Source organism: Cannabis sativa, chromosome 3, assembly GCF_029168945.1.
Source record: "Cannabis sativa cultivar Pink pepper isolate KNU-18-1 chromosome 3, ASM2916894v1, whole genome shotgun sequence".
Taxonomy (NCBI): Eukaryota; Viridiplantae; Streptophyta; class Magnoliopsida; order Rosales; family Cannabaceae; genus Cannabis; species Cannabis sativa.
The window spans coordinates 25027371-25046410 of record NC_083603.1 but is presented as its reverse complement, the minus strand read 5'-3'; positions in this window follow the sequence as shown (position 1 = coordinate 25046410).

The window sequence follows — 19040 nt, the reverse complement described above, 5'->3', positions numbered from 1 at the left end:
ATCTGATAAGTGTTTTTTTATCAAAATTATGATAAAAGTGATTGTTTATTATATCGTTAACATATGAATTAGTTTCTCTTATTTTTTTTATTCTCAACTTATCAGTGACAATAAAAAAATCACCTTTTGTTAGCTAAAGGTTTGAATCCATCAAAAACAATCAATAAAGCAAATGTCAGAGGAGACGAAGGCGGTGGAGCATCAATTCCGAGGCCAATATGGTGGCACAATAAATTGAGATTTTTTTGGCATATATTTTGTAATTTTTTGTATCTATTAATTACAATTTTATTTTAATTTCCTTTATCTTAATTTATCATTTATAATAAAAGATTTATTACTTTAATTTCCTTAATTTAAGTATGTCATTTAATTTTTTAATGGTATTTATCTCTTTTTCGGCGTTTTATGTTTATTAATTTGACTTTTCAAAAGAATTTTAAATGGTAACTATATAACTATATATGTTAATTTTTTAATTTTAATTATTTTTATAATAATAATTTTTATTATTTTATTTTCTTAATTATTTTAGATATTATTTGCCATCTTTATTATTGTTTATTTTTTAAATTATTTTTATACCAGGTTTCTCTCTATTATGTCAACTTTAAAATTTTTAGGTAATGATTGACTAAATCACGATTTTAAATTTTGTCTTAATTTCATGTCATTTAGTTATTATTACAAATTAAATTAAAGTTTTAAATGATAGTTATATTTAGAAATTTTTAGTATTGTTTTTACAATTCAATTTTTTCAGATTATTTATATTTACTTCAAATTTTTATTTTGTTTTTATATTTTTATTAGTACTTTATTAGTATTGTTTTTGCACTATTTTTATAATTTGGATGCCTTTTATGGCTTTTGTCCCATCTTTATGACTTGCCTCTAATTATTTAGAGTAAATTTGTAGTTTGGTAGTCGTGGCTTCTGCAAACGACTTTTGAAATTTGACAGATAAATATTTCAAGTCTTGATATTATTATATGAATTGTTTTACAATCTTTATTCACATTACATACAATCTTGATATTATTAGTATTTCAGTAAATTTATCTTTTTATTAAAATTTCTTTAAACTAGAATTCTAAATTGCATTACTGAGAACAAAAAAAAAATAATTTTAAGCTTTAAGCTGTAATACATATAAAATGTATAAGATTTTTTCTAAACCTAAAATTTTTAATTTCATAATAATTAACAATCATTTATCTGTTTTTATTTTTAAAAAATAATTGAGCTTACCAAAATCTATAAGAACAAAACCAATGAAGAAAATTTTAACAAAAAAATGAACGAAGAAAAAAAGTGTCATAAACATTATTGAATAATGGCAATTGCCCATACAAGAATTTCAGCACAAAAAATTATACTTGACCCCTAGACAAGATTATCATGATCTTCCAATCCTAATAATATAAATAGTGAACAACACCTCATTAGTTATTCTAGGAGAATGATGCATGGTAATGTCAAAAAAATTATTAGATGATAATAATATTTCTCTAACAATGATACCCTGAGTAAGAACTAAGAAATATTGTAGCGTTTTATTTTTAAGAGCATGAATAATATTAAGACAATTGGATTCCACAATCAAGCTTTTATTCTCCTATTAAAAAAAACACATTAATATACATGTAAATGATTCTTAGTTTTACAATAATAAATTATTAATAAACTCACAATTTCATAAAATTATAAAGTAGTAATTTCAATTAATTTTTAAAAATAATTTATAATTTTTTCAAAATATTGGTTATAATTATTATTTCCAATTTTATAAAAAATAAATATAATTTTTTTTTAAAAAAAATAATTATTAGAAACTTGCCATAAAAGGTTATTAGATTGTTACCTTATTAATTTTTTTTAGTGTCCATCTATGGGTATTACCCATTTAGAAGTGTTCCATATATATATATATATAAAGTATTTTAACTAAAACATTTCACATTAAAATTTGTGAAAAAGAGATTTTTTATCTACAACTTTTAGATAGATGTTATCTTCAATTGTCAATAATTTAGAGATTGATTTTTAATTTTCTTTTTTATTTCACACACATTTAAGTTGTGTTTTCTTTAGTATTTGAACATGAATTTTTAGTTTATTTTTAGATTATCTTAAGAACATATTACCCTTAAATTATCAAGTTTTCTTAAACACTATAATATATTACATTTAGTATTTACTTTTAATTGTCAAAATTATAAATTACACTATTTAGATATACATAATAATAATCTCACCTAATAAGTAATAATATTTTTTCTTTAATTGTTAATAATATTTTTTAAATGAAATAAAAAATACCTAACATAAAATTAGTATACGTGCCTCGCACGTAAATTTTTACTAGTATATATATATATATGAAAGCACTTATGAATGACTATTAAATATATATATATATATATATATGAAAGCACTTATACTTAATTTAGCTATTTAATTAAAAAAATATCAAAAAAATATATTTTTTTACACTATATTAAAAATATATTTATATAAAATATATTTAAGTCAAACTCTACTAATTTTATTTTTTCCTTTTGTGGAAAAATAATTTTTTTTTTTTTTCAGCTGATGAAACAACCTCAACCTATATATTGTAAAAATAAGAATAATTCTATTTAGATCGAAAAATTAAGTATAAAATTTCAATTTGTTCTAATACTACCCATTCATAATACCCATTAAAAATGCACTTATGTATATGTATGGACATCTTTATTTTTGGACTTACAGAAATTATAATTAATTTTTGTATATGACTGTGTATATTAGACTTTTTTTTGATTAAGAGTCGCCAAAGCGAGAACAAACAAGCCCCACTAAACAGGGACGAAACAAGGAGCAAACGCCCAAAAGAGAAAACAAACAAGCAGACAACAAGAAGTCTAAACCGAAAGAAACACAGCTAAGTAGTAAAAGAAAAGAAGAAAAAAACTAAGTTAACGAGTAGCCATCCGCATCCCAGGGATACAGGGAGCCACCAAAATTGGCCAAATCGAAGCACCCAAACACTCTGTTTCGATTTGCCCAGCGAGCCGCGTCATGGGCCACACCATTAAAATTCCTTTGGATCCAATGAGCCTCCCACAGATTAAGAGAGGCCACTGCACAATGAAATCTTTCAAGAAGACTTTGTATATTGTGATGCTGAGTTCTTCTGGAGGATCGGTTGCTCTGGATTGCTTCAATTGCATTCATGGAGTCACTTTGGAATATGACATTGTTATATCCCAAAGAACTCGCTAATTCGGCTCCTTTCACTAGAGCAAACACTTCCCCTGCAAGAGAGTCTATGTAGTAGCATTGAAAGGTGTGGATCTTAATCGTTTGGCCTTTGTCATTCCTAATGATTGCTGCCCCTGCCGAATCATTGTTTCCCAGAGAAATATCTGTATTACACATTAGCTAGCCAGGAGGAGGAGGAACCCAGCATAACTGGCTATTGCAGAAGCCATCTTGCACGGCAGTAAGCTCCAGTAGTCGACGGTTGATGCGGTTGATCGCGACCGGTAACGGGTCTTGAATATGATCATGAGTGAACTTATTCCTGATTCTCCAAATTTCTTCAAAAATAGCAGCAGCCCCTCCCAAGAAAAGGTGTAAGTGCATTCGGTTGGGACGATTGTTTTCATCAGAGAACCTCGTTAACCACTTGTCCCAGCTTGAAGCCGTTAGAGAATCAGTCCGCACTTGCCACATGCAGCCGAACCAAAGTGCTCTCGCGAATTCACAGCTCCAGAGTAAGTGAATCGAATGCTCATCATGCATGTTACAGAGGGGGCATAAAACCGTGTCCATGTTAAAGACCATACCCAGTCTGACTCTGGTGAGAAGACTGTTGGATAATATTTTCCACCAAAACATCTTGAGTCGGTTGTGGATCCGTGCACCCCAAAGACTTCTCCATTTAGCATAGTTAGGCCTGCTTATGTCAATATTCAAGGACAGTCTATAGGCTGACTTTATAGAAAAGTTACCATTCGGTTCTGTTAACCAGAGCCAGGAGTCTTTGGACTGGTTGTTTGGAAGCGAGATGTTGAGGATTCTTCTGGAGTCATCTTCATTAAACCACTTTCTAACTAAGGCATGATCCCATTCATTGTTGTGGATGAAGTTACTTACCATGCTGATACCGCCTGTGGCATCAATTCGAGGGGTTGGTTGGAGGCATCCCCCTGGTACCCAGGGATCGAACCATATGGATGTGTTTCTACCGTCTCCTATCCTTCTACAAAGACCTTTTGTGAGTGATGATCGCTTCCTGAGAATGGCCTTCCACATCACAGAATCTTGGCTTTTGATTTCCAAGTCCAAAAAACTCTGGTTCTGTATGTATCTTTCCTTCATTAGTTTCCCCCAAAGACTGTTTTCATCCATCAGAATTTTCCAAGCCCATTTCAGTAGAAACGCTTTATTAGTAGCAATGGTTGATCGGAATCCAAGACCCCCAGTCACTTTAGGTGTGCATAGTTTTGTCCAAGATACCATGTGTAGCATTCGCTTATCATCCGTATCCCCCGACCAAAAGTCCCTAAGGACTTTATCAATTTTGTTTGCCGTTGACACAGGGATAACGTCTGAGGAAGTCACATAGTTTGATAACGTTGAACCTACGGATTTGATTAAGCATGTCTTGCCAGCGCTAGAAAGAAGCTTCGCCTTCCATCCTTGAACACGTTTGAGGACTCTTTCCACTAAGTGATTCGTATCCTAAATTTTTTTGATTGATCGGAAGAGGGGTAGATCGAGATATGTAGCTTTGTTGTTCATTCTTTTCATGCCCAATAGTTGGGAAATAGCTTGAGCTTTTCTTGGGCTAACACCTTTTGAGAAGAAAATGGACGACTTGAGACTATTTACTGCTTGGCCCGACCAATCACAATATGTGTTTAGGCAGTCGTGAAATGATTTAGCTTCTTTTATGGAGGCTTGTCCAAAAAGGATAATGTCGTCCGCGAACATGAGATGAGTGATGGCCGAACCTCTTCTCGAAAGCTTGAACCCTTTTAGCAACCCAGCCTCTTCTTTAGAAAGCAGCAGCCTTGATAAAGTTTCAGCTGCAAGTATGAACAAAGATGGGGAGAGCGGGTCTCCTTGTCTTAAACCTTGCTCTGGAGAGAATTTCCCCACAATGGATCCATTGAGCAGAACTTTAATTGCTGAGACCGAGATACAAGTCTTTATCCAATCAATGAACGTGTTTGGGAACCCCATCAAACCGAGTACGTGAAGGACAAACTCCCAACTCATTCTATCATAGGCCTTTTCCAAGTCGATTTTGATGAGCATGTACCCCCTTTCCCTTTCCTCTTCTTCATAGAATGAATAATTTCTCGAGCAATCATAGTGTTCTCCGCGATGTGTTGACCTTTAACAAAGGCCGCTTGATTTGGCGAGATGATCCTTTGGAGGAACGGGCGCAATCGGGAGGCAATAATCTTTGATATAATCTTGTAAGTTGTATTGCACAGAGCGATTGGACGATAATCCGTAACAAGGGATGGGGAGTCCTTCTTGGGGATGAGGACGACGGAAGTATCATTTATGTAACGTGGCAATTCATTGTGGTTAAAGAAGTGGGTGATCAGTTGGAAAAGGTCAGATTGGACCGTGGTCCAATGGTGATTGTAAAAGCTTGGTGGGAATCCGTCTGGACCCGGGGCTTTATCCTTCCCCATTTCAGAAATCGCCTCTTCCATCTCAGTTGCAGAAGGGATAGAGCATATGCTATACCTCTCCTCTGTAGTAACTACTCTTTGGAATAAGTCAGTAGGAATTGGTGCTGGACTATTTGTTGGATTTTTAAAGCTTTCTCTAAACTTTTCGAGGAAGCAGTTTGCTATTTGATTTTGGTCTCTTATCCAAACACCATCCCGTGAGTCTTTGATGCATTGGATATAGTTCCTTCGACGGCGAACTACGGTTGAGGATATAAAGAATTTAGAGCACATGTCTCCCTCTTGTAACCATTGCACCCTTGACTTTTGTTTCCAATGTATTTCTTCTCTAAGGAGGGCTTCCTTAAGTTGCATTTTAGCTTCTTCGACCGCATGACCATTAATTGGGTTCTCCATTTCAGTTTTTTTCAGAGAATCAGTTGCAGTTTGGACTTGTTTCTTAACTTCCTTGAATTGGAGTCTGTTACATGTCTTGAGTTTTTCACGTGTTGCTTTTAATTTCCTGTTGAAATTGATCATTGGGTTGTGGTGGTATTGACTAGCCCAGGCTTCTTTAACCACCCAGCAACACCTTGGGTCTCTTACCCACATATTCTCATACTTGAAGGAGCGTCTTCTACAATTTGCACCAGCTGTGGTATCAAGTAGTAGAGGTCTGTGGTCCGATCCAGTAGCCGAAAGGTGGTTAATGATTGCGTTGGGGAAGAGGATGCGCCAATCCGGCGAAGCCAACCCATGATCAAGCCTTGCCCTTTTCACTGCTCCTCCTAGTTGGCTACCATTCCCACCTTTAATCCATGTGAAAGCAGGACCCAGGTATCCAAGATCAATCAATCCCACTCTTTGAACCATTCGACGAAAGTCGAATGCATATCTAGACGGATTACTTCGTCTAACATAGTTGTAACATTCTGAGTCCTTCAATGTCCCATTCATATCCCCACAAAGTAGGATTGGGGTATCCGCATTCAAAGCTAATTCCCCCATTTGATTCCATAATTGTTCTTTGTCGTTTCCATGTGGCGGTCCATATGTGCCAAAAAGTTTCCAAACACAGCCAGGAGGATCCGAAGAGATTTCACCAATGATTAAGAAACAGCTTGCGAATTGTATATTACAATTGACTCCTTTCATCCAACACAATCCAAGTCCCCCCGCGCTTCCAATAGGAGGAACATAGTGCGATCCTTCGAATTTCAGCCTGTTGCAAATTCTGGAGAACTTAGTGTTTGGTAACCGAACTTCAGACAGAATGACCACCTCGGGGTTGTGTTGACGGACTAGTGCCGCCAATTGGCGAACTGTCGTGGAATTCCCGAGCCCACGACAGTTCTAAGATAGTATTTTCATGGCGACTGTGGAGACTTTTTTGGGCAAGTCTCCATAGCCCCGAAACAAAAATCCTTCTGTCTGTTGTCATCTTTAACTTGGTTCGTTGTAGTGTCTGTGATTTCAGTGATGATACAACTCGTACTAGGCCTTGCATTCTTTTCAATTACTACAAAGTGATTATCAAGATTCACAGTTAGATCAAAAGAACTACCTTCCCATTGGCTTAATATTGTTGATCGTTTCCCCGCTCTTGATTTCGATTGTTTCTTTCCTTTGAAGGATTTTGGCGTTGCTGCAAGCTTCGCTTTGTTCTTCGGTGGTCTACCTCTCCTCTTTGGGGTACTGGATTCCTCAATGCCCTGTGGGGTTCTCATAGCGATCCTATGACCTCTACTATTCGTGCCTTGTTCTGACTGAGTCACAGGAGAAAATTGCAAGGGTAGGGGTTTGGCATTTTGAGCTTCCAATTCCACCTGAGACGCATCGATTTCATTGTTTGTTCGTTGCAGTGTGTTTTGCTGGGCATTTTCGAGTGATTCAACTAGATTCACGAAATCCTTGGACGTTGCAGAGGTTTTAGACGGGGTGAATATCAAACCATCTGAAGCTTTTCTTTTTCTTGGGCCTTGAAGATGCTCCTGGACCCTGAAGTCTTCTATGTCCAAAATTGGGTTGAGAAGTGTTGGCTCTCTATAATACTTATCAACAGTGAGTGAGCCCATCATTAATTCTCTAGCCTTTGGGTCAGCCTAACAATTCGAAGTGGGCCAATTCACCAATTGGGCTTGGGTTCCCAGTAGTGAGTTGTAATGTGGTTTAGCTGGGCTTCGAGAGTGGGCCCTATTACTACCCAGGTTGATGGGTTGTCGATCCTCTTCTTGCAGAGTTCCTTTTGTATTCAAATTACCCTTCTCAAAATGGCTAGGATCCAAATCATGAATTTTTTCATCCCTTTCTGTCTGCTTCGAAAGGGGATGTGCTTCATCTGTCTCGATCAGCGTCCCTTGTGCCTCCAATGTTGGTCTGACCTCCACGATACCGTTGCTCACTGTCTGTGGCGTGCCATCTGTGCGTCGAGCTAGTTGTAGCTCCAGGATTGAAACAACTTTTGTATTGTTTCCAAAGGGAGCAACTTCTCCAATACCTGGCAGGTAAACCATGGGGAGTTGGGTAATAACCATCCCGTCATTCTCCGCCTCATCGTCGGCGACTATTCTCTTTTTCGTGGGGAGTTGTCTCCGGCATTCTCGTAGTTCATCAGCGTCACCATTTTTCAATGCCTTCTGCACTTTCAGCTGGTTTCGCAAGGTTGGGTCATTGATTATTCTCTTCTGCAACGCCCAGTCTTGAAACCATTTGGCTAGGGGAGTTGAGAACGTCGATTTTTCATTGGCGTCTTTCTTAAGCCAAATCCCATACATTGGGTAGAAATTCCCCTTCTCATCTTTGATTACTGTGGGGGGTTTGAAACATAGACTTTGATCATGGGTTAAAAGACCACATTTGAAGCACATTTTAGGGAGTTTTTCATACTTATATTGCAACCATAGGTCCTTGAGTCGTTGACGACGTAGGAAGAAGCCAGAGAAGAGAGGCTTGTTTAGGTCGATTGTGGCTCTAAATCGTAATGAGCTCATTCCCACTGCATCTTCTATACCAGCAGGAAGTTCATATATAGGAGAGGCTTTGGATGCTAGCTCTTTTAGGTTAGATAGGTTCCAATAAAATGGGGGGATGCTGTTGATGTTCACCCAGATTGGAGTCTTGTCGAACCGTACTTCAGCAGGTGATAGCCATGATGGCCATGGCATAATAACAATGAGAGCCCCGCAAACGAACCAAGGGCGACGGGCTAGAACATTTAAAGCATCATTTCGATTTGTGAAGGTGAATTGAATAATGTTATCATCAATTTCCTTCCATTTCCACCCTTTAATTGCATTCCATGAGAGTTTTAGTGACCCCTGAATCGCAGCCTTCCCGAGTTTGTATCTGCTGACTATTTTCCCCAGTAGAACTTGATTGGCCTCCTCCGGTTCATCCACTTCACGTGGATTGAGAGCAAATGTTATGTCGTCTTGTGAAATCTGAACCGCGTCCTGGAACATCTCGCTTACAGTTGCAGGATCCATTGAGTGTGAACAGCAATCCTAGGTGATACAAGTCACTTGTAGGATGAAGAGCAAAACTCTATAAACTTCTAAGAAGTTGGCTCCTTAAGAGCAAAACGAACCGTTATGGTTCATGATCGAACCGGAAGCTGCCTTCAATATTGTTAATATTACCATTCTTAAAGTTTTTGCAAAATGAATTCTTCAGGTCTCTTTTTCTTCATGGGTCTTCAGCAAAAATGGGTCAATTTTAAAACAAAACAAAGGCAAATATTGAAGGAGTAATTGACAAAATTTACATTTTGAAATATAAAATAAAAGTGAGTTTTGCCTCCTAGTATTAATACTCAAAAAAACAAACAATACATTGTTAATGTGTGGAAATACAATGTCATATATAAGTTGAATGGGCTACTCCTCTTATTGTCAATTGGTTTTCAGATGGAACCTAATGCACCTTAATCAAACACTACCAAATTCTAATATAGTATCAGAGTCAAATAAAAAACTCCCGTTGTACCTCCTTTAACCTCTATTTGGGATCTTTTGGCCAATGCATGCTAGTTTTCAGTGTTGGGGTCAAAATTCATAAATTTCCTGACATATACACCCACAAATTTCATAATTTTACTTCTTTTAAATGTCACGTTCAACTCTATAGTTTCTTAAAGCTCCTATGAAATAAATAGAACATCATGGATCTTAATCAAGCACTACCAAATGCAAACAGTGTATATTATGACTATAATAGATATTAAACTTATTTTAAATTTTTAAAAAATTAGAAAAAATTATAAATAATGTTTATAACATTCACGTAACTGAATTTTTTAAATTGTGTTTTTATGTAATATGTTATAGTGAGATTTTTCTCACCTAGAAACTCGAGACCGGACTCCTATTAAAAAGATATGTGTACTCACTTTCCTCGAGGAGAGCTGAGATGTCGATGAGAGACCTCTCGAAGTACGAACCTCGCCTGAACTAGATTCAGCGAGATGATGCGAATAGGACCGAGTCTAATCGCATTGGTATGGCTCGCGTTATGTAGGACCAAGGACCGGTTCCAAACTCGCATACGCCAGGGTATATGTGAGTATCACCGTGATCTTCCTACGAAAACGTAGAGATCAATTCTCTATATTACGAGCTGACCCAACTGCCTTGATAAACCGATATCGACTCACATGCCTTAGTTCTATCAGCATGTTATAAGATGTCCGTATACGACTCCAAGAGGACGCAGACATCCTAGACTCGACTAGTCTCGAATGCATCCTAAGCCTAGGAGCTTATGCAAGTATATGAACAGCCAACTCGCACTACAAAGGTCGCATACATTGCTGTATTTAGTGAATTAAGCTGGAAACTGTTCTTCATTTATTATGTTTACGTTTTTTAGTTTAATTATTGTAATTAAATGTATGAATGGATTGGTAATGAATGCAATCCTTGTGTAAATGATGGGACACTTGATTTGTATATAAAGGAGTGATCCGCCGTGAAATGAACAGGACAGAATCTTTGCAACAGTGGACTAAGCAGATCGTGATCTGACTGAACCACTAAACTCTCTTGTGTTCATTGTATTTCAAGTTTTTGCTAAGTATTTTTGTTCTTAATTCGAATACTCGTCGTTCTGGTTTGAGTACTCGTGTATATTCCTTACTTATTGTTATTATTATTTATTTTTGGTGTTGTAAAAATTTCATTCAACAACATAATAAATTATAAAGAATTTTTAAAAAGCTAAAGATTTGTTTATGATAACTATAATGTAAATTATTTTATAAAAAAATTAAATTATAATACTTTGAAGTACCAAAAATATAAAGAGTAATTAGACTTCAAGTCGACTTTGAGGTTAATAACTCCTTGTTGTGTGTTTATTTTTTCAAAATGGTTAATGGAGATTTTTGCTGGTTACAATTTAAATATGAGAAAGTTAGTAATTTTTGTTACATGTGCGGTCAGTTGATTCATCAGAGAAGTGGTTGCTCTCTGGTGTCGTCGGTAACCATCCTTGATGCTCATGGAATTCCTTTTCCCCTTTATGGCCCATGGAGCAATACTTCATCAATGTGTCAGAGTTGTTTGTCTAGAAGAATTGGACTAAGTTTGGTAAAGGGTGAGGAGGTGCTAAGTCGGTGTTGAGGCGCTTGGGTTATCTTCGTCGGCAAAGACAGATGGGCTTCAAGTTGTGAATGTAGAGGCTGCTGAAAGGTATTGTACACATGGCTCAAGCTTTGAGACTGGGTTGAAAGCAAGGCGTGGGTACCCAAGGACTCGTCGAATGTGCCGTGTAGAATCACACTAGGTATGGCAAATTATCTCGTTTAATTTATCTCGTAGTCGTGCCAGCTGTGTGGAGTCAAATGGCAAAATTGTAGTTGACTATTCTCAACCTATTCCCTTGTGTGATATTTTTAGGCCTGAGAGTCCTTTGCGCTATGGGTATAAGTTTGTTAGGGATGAGGCCATTAAGCAATGCTCCTACTCGAGTAAGGCTTTTAGGCCTAATATTATGAATTATTTAAAGTCGTGGGTCGTGTGGATAAAGAAGATGAGGAGTTGGCTAGTCAAAGGTTATACCTCTTGGGTATGGTTGGTGGGCCAAATAAAATATTTTTAATTGATCGGCCATGTGATGATAATACTGTTTCTAAGGAGCAGATTCTTAATTTGGACAATGGACTTCATTGTGATGAAATTAATAGCTCTCTAAAGATCCAAGATGTCTCTACTCATCTTGATCAAAAGATAATTATTGATATTGGTGTTCAACCGTCTTCTAAAATCATTAAGCGAACTACACCTATAAAGAATTGGGGGTTGGATTTTAAACCTTTTTGCTTGGGAGAAAGTCAAGCCTGCGTCTTAGAAGAGTGAAGCGAGTGGTTAGGGATTTCCCAATGGGACTTTGTCTGCCGTATGGAGTTGAGAATGCTAATCTATTTTGAGTTCTTGATGGTTCGTCGAATGAACCTCTCGCCAACGATGAAGTGGAGAGGATTAATTGAGCTAAGGCTATTACTGTATGCTCTCAGCAAGTTGAAAAACTGATCTCTTCGAGGCAGTCAGCTAGACTTACAACGTGGAAGGCCAGAGCTCAGTTGATGGACATTTCTATCCCTTTCAAGGAGGATATTTTGATTGAGGATGAGGGATCTGCGATTTGTGTGCCAGTTTATGTTGTGACCCTTTTGGAGGAGGATGGTATCCCTCTTTAATAGGAGCCATGAGAGGTGTTACTGAGAACTGTAGAGGGTTGGAACAGACCTCTCCAATTCTGGAATTAAAAGCCATGATTTGGTCGTGCTCTCCAAGCTTTATCTTTGTTACCGAACTGAAAGTGGATGCCACTTTTTTGTTACGTTCTCTTAAGAACTTACACTTTTATTTTAATAGTGTTATTCTTGCTGTGGGTAGTGCTGGTTGTTTAATTTTAGGTTTGAAATCTAGTTTTAGTTTTGAAAGCATTATTATATCTAAAAACCAAATTTTTGGCATTGTGTACTTTGACCCAGTGCATTATCCTTGGTTATTATCTTGTGTTTACGGGCCCCCTTACTTCCATGAGAAGAAAAAATTCTTGTTGAACATTATGGAAATTGGTAACAAATTTGGCAAGCCCTGGTTGATCTTGGTTGATATGAATTTTGTGCTGAGTAGCTCCAAGCGTGTCAGTTCAAGGGGGAAAGACCAATTTCTCCCTTTTATTACTAAGCTAATTAACGGTCATGCATTGATCAACATGCCCATTAAAGGGGACAACTTGACTTGGAATAACCATAGGGATGGTCCGGATCATATTAAATTAGCTCTTGATAAAGCCTTGGTCAATGTGGATTGGTTACTTTTTTTTCTAAAAACTTTGATCGAATCTCTACATATTTGCAATTCCGACCATAGGCCCTTGTTTATCTGTATAGTTGATCCTAATGCTAGAGCAAAACATTCATTTCTTTTTGAGGCTTGGTGGACAAGGGACCCTCAGAGTTCACTTGGTTTTTGAACATGCATTGAATTTAATTTCTCATGGTTGGGCCCCAGCAAGAGTATTTAAGAAGGTTGGGGCTACTCGTCTGGCACTGAGTAGGTGAAATAGAGAGAAATTTGATAAATTGGATACTTTCATAAGCCAGTTGGAAGAGTAACTCTAGAACATTCAAAAATTGTCGATTAGTTTTAGGAGTTTGGCAAATGAAGTTTGTTAACGCAGATTTTGTTAACCAAATTTGAGCCTCACGATAGTGATTTCCCACTGAAAAAATAAAAGCTGTAAAAATAAAAGTATGAGCACAGGGTTTTTTACTTGGTTTAGCAGTTAAAATTAAGCATAGTCCACAAGTCAATCTTATTCAGATTTTTGTTTGTTTTTCAGGGCCTCTCCCGTATGAGTTATTTTTTTTCGTCCCCCTTTTGATATTACTTGCCACTATTTATAATTTCATAGTGGGCAGTTAATTACAAAGTTGACTATAATATGTTTAGAACAATCATCCCTAAAATCATGGGATTTGAATACATATCACGTAGTGTAAATACGGTTATGATTTGAAAATCATATAGCTGTGATTTTCCCGTTTTTATCCGGTCAAAATGACCGTGATTTAAACACGTCTTTAATTATTGTATCTAGAGATGCCTTGAAAGAAGCTTGGATCCAGTGATCTCAATAGTGAGCTGGGGCCATTTTTCCTTCTGAGATCGATGATGCATGTCTTGTGTCGATCACGGCTCTTATTTACAAAGAGTTCTTCAAAGCTCATTTAAATGTTAGCTTCTTGACTTGCCAGGATTGTGAGTCTCACTGACGTTAACTGGATGAAGTTACAGAGAGCCTTTCCATAGCGAGACAGGCACCTCGCTTACTTGGTCTCGAGCCGATCCGAGTGTTACCCTTAGTTTGTACACTAAGGGCTTTCGCAATTGATATATGTCGATTTCGTCTTCCTATGTGTACTGTCCTTGATGCCTTGTTATTCGCATTCAGCAACATATGGTTTCTCGCTAATATACTAAGCACCAGTTTGTATGTTGATTCCTCCACTAAGACCTTACAGTCTGTAGGTTACAAATATACTCTGATACTCACGTAATTAATGAGTTATTCCATATAAAGCGATTTGCATCGATCCATATTCCCTTTATCTTGACCCATGTCCTCCAGTGAGATGGTAGCGAAATGTCGAGTATAACAATTGCTAAAAAGTGCTTTTTAATAATTACAGAGGGCATTTTGGTCAAAATCCTTTTTTGGAAAAAATCTGTCCTTTGATTCTGGCAGTTGTACGGTTTCGAGGGTCATTATAAATCGTCCCTTCATATTCTGCTCACACCCAACCGTTAGATTTCCCAATCATTAGCTTTCTTGTGACTGGACTTTGTGTATAAAAAGGCGGCTCAAGCTTGTCATTTTTCACAAACCTCTAGCGTTTTGATGAGATCAATTTTCAGAATGGATTATCTCTTTCTTGCTAGAATGTCCCTTCTATGTTTAGAAGTTCACCCTCCCAAACTCATAATACCAGGATGCACCAACCATTTTCCATTCGTTCCCAAGAACCTCAAGCCTCAATTGGAACCGAAAATGATGGATTCCAAGGCTGAGGAGCTTCTAACAAATCCATACCAAGGGAACCCCGTAGCCCGCTGTGAGAGATCCTCACAAGTGATCCTTGAAGAGGAGTATCATCCCTTGTGAATGGGTGTTTGAGTCGGTTTATACATTTCATTAATTTTGTATGTTTTTTGTTGCTCCATTGCCCTTCTTTCTTCGTCTCCACAGGAATAGACATAGATCTTGTGAGCGATCTTAGAGGTCCTCCTAAGGTTGACAAGGAATCGCAGAAGAAAGTTGGCATGGTTTCGGATGAATTCAGGAGGGAAGTTGGCGTGGTTTCTATCAGAGAATCTAGCCAACCCAAGATCCAAACCTGCACCAGAAGACCTTTGCACCAACCTCTTCTGGGATCAAGGAATTTCCTGAGGCTAGGAATAAGGTCTCATTTGCAAGAAATGGGATCTTCTGATGAGGAGAATGAGGTCTGTGTAGAGACAAAGGCTTTCCACATGTAGCTGGTCTTTCTCGAGCTATGTGTAGCCGGTCTTTCTCTAAGCTATGTGCAAACGATCTTTCACAAGCTATCTGAAGACGGTCTTTCTCGAGTTTATCAACTTATCCTCTCATCCTTTCTTTAGGAAGATGAATTAATGGTTTGCCCCTAGTGGCATTTTTGTAAAGACAAGTTTGTAACCCAACTTGGGTTTTTTCTTATCTTAAATGCCTTGTACTATCTTCATTCGAACTTAATACAATTGTGTTTGCTTGCGTTTTTATTCACAATGTCAACAACTATATTTTGATCAAATGTACAGTACTTTTGGGTTTTTCCATTGCTCGTTATCTTCCTGTTTAAGTAGTTAGTAATCTACAATTTTTTTTTTTATTTTCGAGCAGTTGTCAAGTCTGCCTCGCTATAGCAGTTATAATCTGCCTTAAGCAAACTTAAATATACTTTAATGATTCTATTACTTTATATATTTTTAATTTACTCGTATGAATAGTTATATTATCTATCCATTTTCTAGGTTCGAGTACTTTTATCAAGGCATCGCGATGCCTCGTTTAGTATTTTCCTAGGTTGCGAGAACCGTTAGTATTCAGTTTTATACACGAGTTATAACTTTTGATTTTCTTTTCTCGTCAGATAGGTTTTAAATAAAAAATTATAGTTGTTTGATCCCTTATTCGTCAAAAAGGTTTGATCAAGATGTTATAACAATCGACCCCTCTCTCATAAAAAAGGTTTGGTTAGGGAGTTATAACAGCTCGACTCCACTTTCGGCAAAGAGGTTTAGTCGAGAACCTTTGAATTTTAAAAAAAAAAAAAATTAAATGGTGGGTTTGCATTATACCATGTATTTTCAGATGAATTTCGGTTAATCATACATAAATGTCCCTTAAGTCATTTTTAAAGAATAAAACTAATTTGTAATTACTTAATATAAATGATTCTCTTTATTCATAACTGATGTTTACATTTTACATCAGTAATGCGAGTTACATCAATTATTTATTGGTAGTAGGGTCGCAAATATTCTATGTTCCAGTAGTTCTTTATTAGCGAGCCGTTGAGTCGAGCCAATTTATAAACTCCAACTCCAACTGCTATTTTGATGACATATGGACCCTCCCAATTTGGGTTGAACACTCCTACAGATGCATCTCATGTATTTTCAAATACTTGTCTTAGCACCAAGTTTCAAATATTGAATAGTCTTTTCTTGACTTTTTTGTTGAAGTATCTTGGAACTCGGTGTTGGTATGCTGCGTTAGTGATTTGCGACTCAGTTCGTTTTTCCTTAAGTAGATCCAAGGATAATTTCAAAAGTTCCTGGTTTTCTTCTTGATTATAAAACTCTCTTCTTTGAGTCAATATGTTCACTTTGACAGGCAGCATTGCTTCCGAGCCAAATGCTAGCGAGAAAGGAGTGTGTCCCGTTGCTTTCTTCTAGGTAGTTCTGTGGGCGTAGAGTACCTGAGGTAGCTCGTCAACCCATCTATTCTTAGTTTCATTGGCGGCATGTGAGGTATATGTGAAAACCTCTGACATTTATCACATTTCTTGACAAACTCGTGGGTGTCCTTATTGATCGTTGGCCAGTAATATCCTTGTCTAATGATCTTTTTAGACAGGCTTTGCCAACCCGCATGATCCTCACAAAAGCCTTCATGAATCTCTCTGATGATTTCATTCGCTTCTGCAGGGAGAACACACCGAAGTTGGGACATCGAGTACCCTCTTCTATATAGTTCGCCTTCAATTATTGTGTAACGAGGCACTGAGTACAATAGTTTTTGCGCCTCGTTTTTGTCATTGGGAAGTTGTTCGTCGAGTAAGTAATTGATAATAGGAGTCATCCATGTAGGAGAGCCATCTATCATCTCGACGTCTTCCATTTCACGTATATTTGGCTCGCTCAACATCTCTATCAGAACTAAGTTCAATTCATCCATGTCATTCTACGAGGCCAGTTTTGCTAAGGCGTCTGCGTTGGTTGAACCTTTACAAGTTGATACAACCGAGAGAACTACCACTCAAGTTCCTGATCAGAAGTTCACCGCTCCTCGTCGTAGTGAAAGGGTTTCTACTAAACCATCTCGTTATGGCTTGGATGGTGAAATCAATACAGTCGTTGGTGACGGTATTGATGATGACCCATTAACCTATAAACAGGCAATGGCAAGTCCAGAACGGAAACGATGGTCAGCCGGCATGGATTCAGAAATGGATTCCATGAAAAAAAAACAAAGTCTGGGAATATGTAGATGCTCCCGATGAATTTCGTCCAATCAGATGTAAATGGGTCTACAAGAAGAAAAGAGGCGTTGGAGGCGAAGTCAAAACTTTTAAAGCTAGACTGGTTGCCACGGGTTACACCCAAAGAGAAGGTGTGGACTATGAGGAAACTTTTAGTCCGCTCGCCATGCACAAATCCATCCGAATTCGTCTCTCCATCGCAGCCGCTTTCGATTATGAAATCTAGCAAATGGATGTCAAGACAGCCTTCCTTAGTGGAATTCTTGAAGAAACCGTCTATATGGAGCAACCAGAAGGCTATGTTCTTCCAGGGCAGGAAAAGAAAGTTTGCAAACTCAATAGCTCCATTTATGGACTTAAGAAAGCTTCTCGCTCCTGGAACAAAAGATTTGATAAAATCATCAAGACCTACGGCTTTCTTTAGAATGAAGATGAACTTTGTGTTTATCAACTCAAGGAAAACCAAGTGGTAGTATTCCTGGTCCTTTATGTTGACGACATTTTGATCATTTGCAACAATGTCAAGAAAGTGACTGACATCAAGGAATGGCTAGACACTCAATTCAAAATGAAAGATTTGGGTGAAGCTGCCTATGTTCTCGGTATTCAGATTATCAGAAACTAGAAGAACAGATCCCTTGCTCTCTCTCAAACAACTTACATAGATAAGGTTTTAGAGAGATTCTCAATGACCAACACCAAAGGGGCAACCATGGCTTCTAGATTTGGTATCTGTCTATCGAAGGAACAGTGTCCCACTGATCCTCAAGAGATAGAGGACATGAGAAGGGTTCCTTATGCTTCTGCAGTTGGGAGTGTAATGTATGCTATGTTATGCACTAGACCTGACATCTGTTATGCAGTAGGAATCGTGAGCAGGTATCAGACAAACCCAGGACAGGAACATTGGAATGCTGTTAAGCATATCTTGAAGTACTTGAAGAGTACAAGGCAATTCGTGTTAGTCTACAAGGGTGGTGCTTTAAATCCCGTAGGCTATACCGATTCAGATTTCAAGGCATGTCTTGATGACAAGAAATCTACATCTGGGATGGTGTTTTCTCTTGGGGTGGAGCAGTGGTTTGGAGAAGTGCTAAACAAACCGCGATTTCAGACTCTACCATGGAGGCAGAATACATAGCTACTGTAGAGGCTGCAAAAGAACTTGTCTGGCTTAGAAAGTTCTTCACTAGACTCGGTGTCGTCCCCGGAATGGAAAAACCACTTGTTTTGCTTTGTGATAACACTGAAGCCATAGCCAATAGTAAGGAGCCTCAAAGCCACAAGAGAAGCAAGCATATCGAAAGGAAGTATCACATCATCAGAGAATATGTGGCAAGAGGGGATGTACTGGTGGAAAAAGTGGACACAGAGTGTTGGGTTTTATGCCCTAAATAAAACTCATTTCAATATAATAAAATTTACTTATTACTATAGATCAGAAATAAGATTTAATGTTGCATGGTTCACGTGATTTATTTCATGATTATATGTACATAATGTATGAATTCATCTGAAACCCTTTTCACATACTTGATCATGTTTATTGTGTCGTCAACACATTGGAA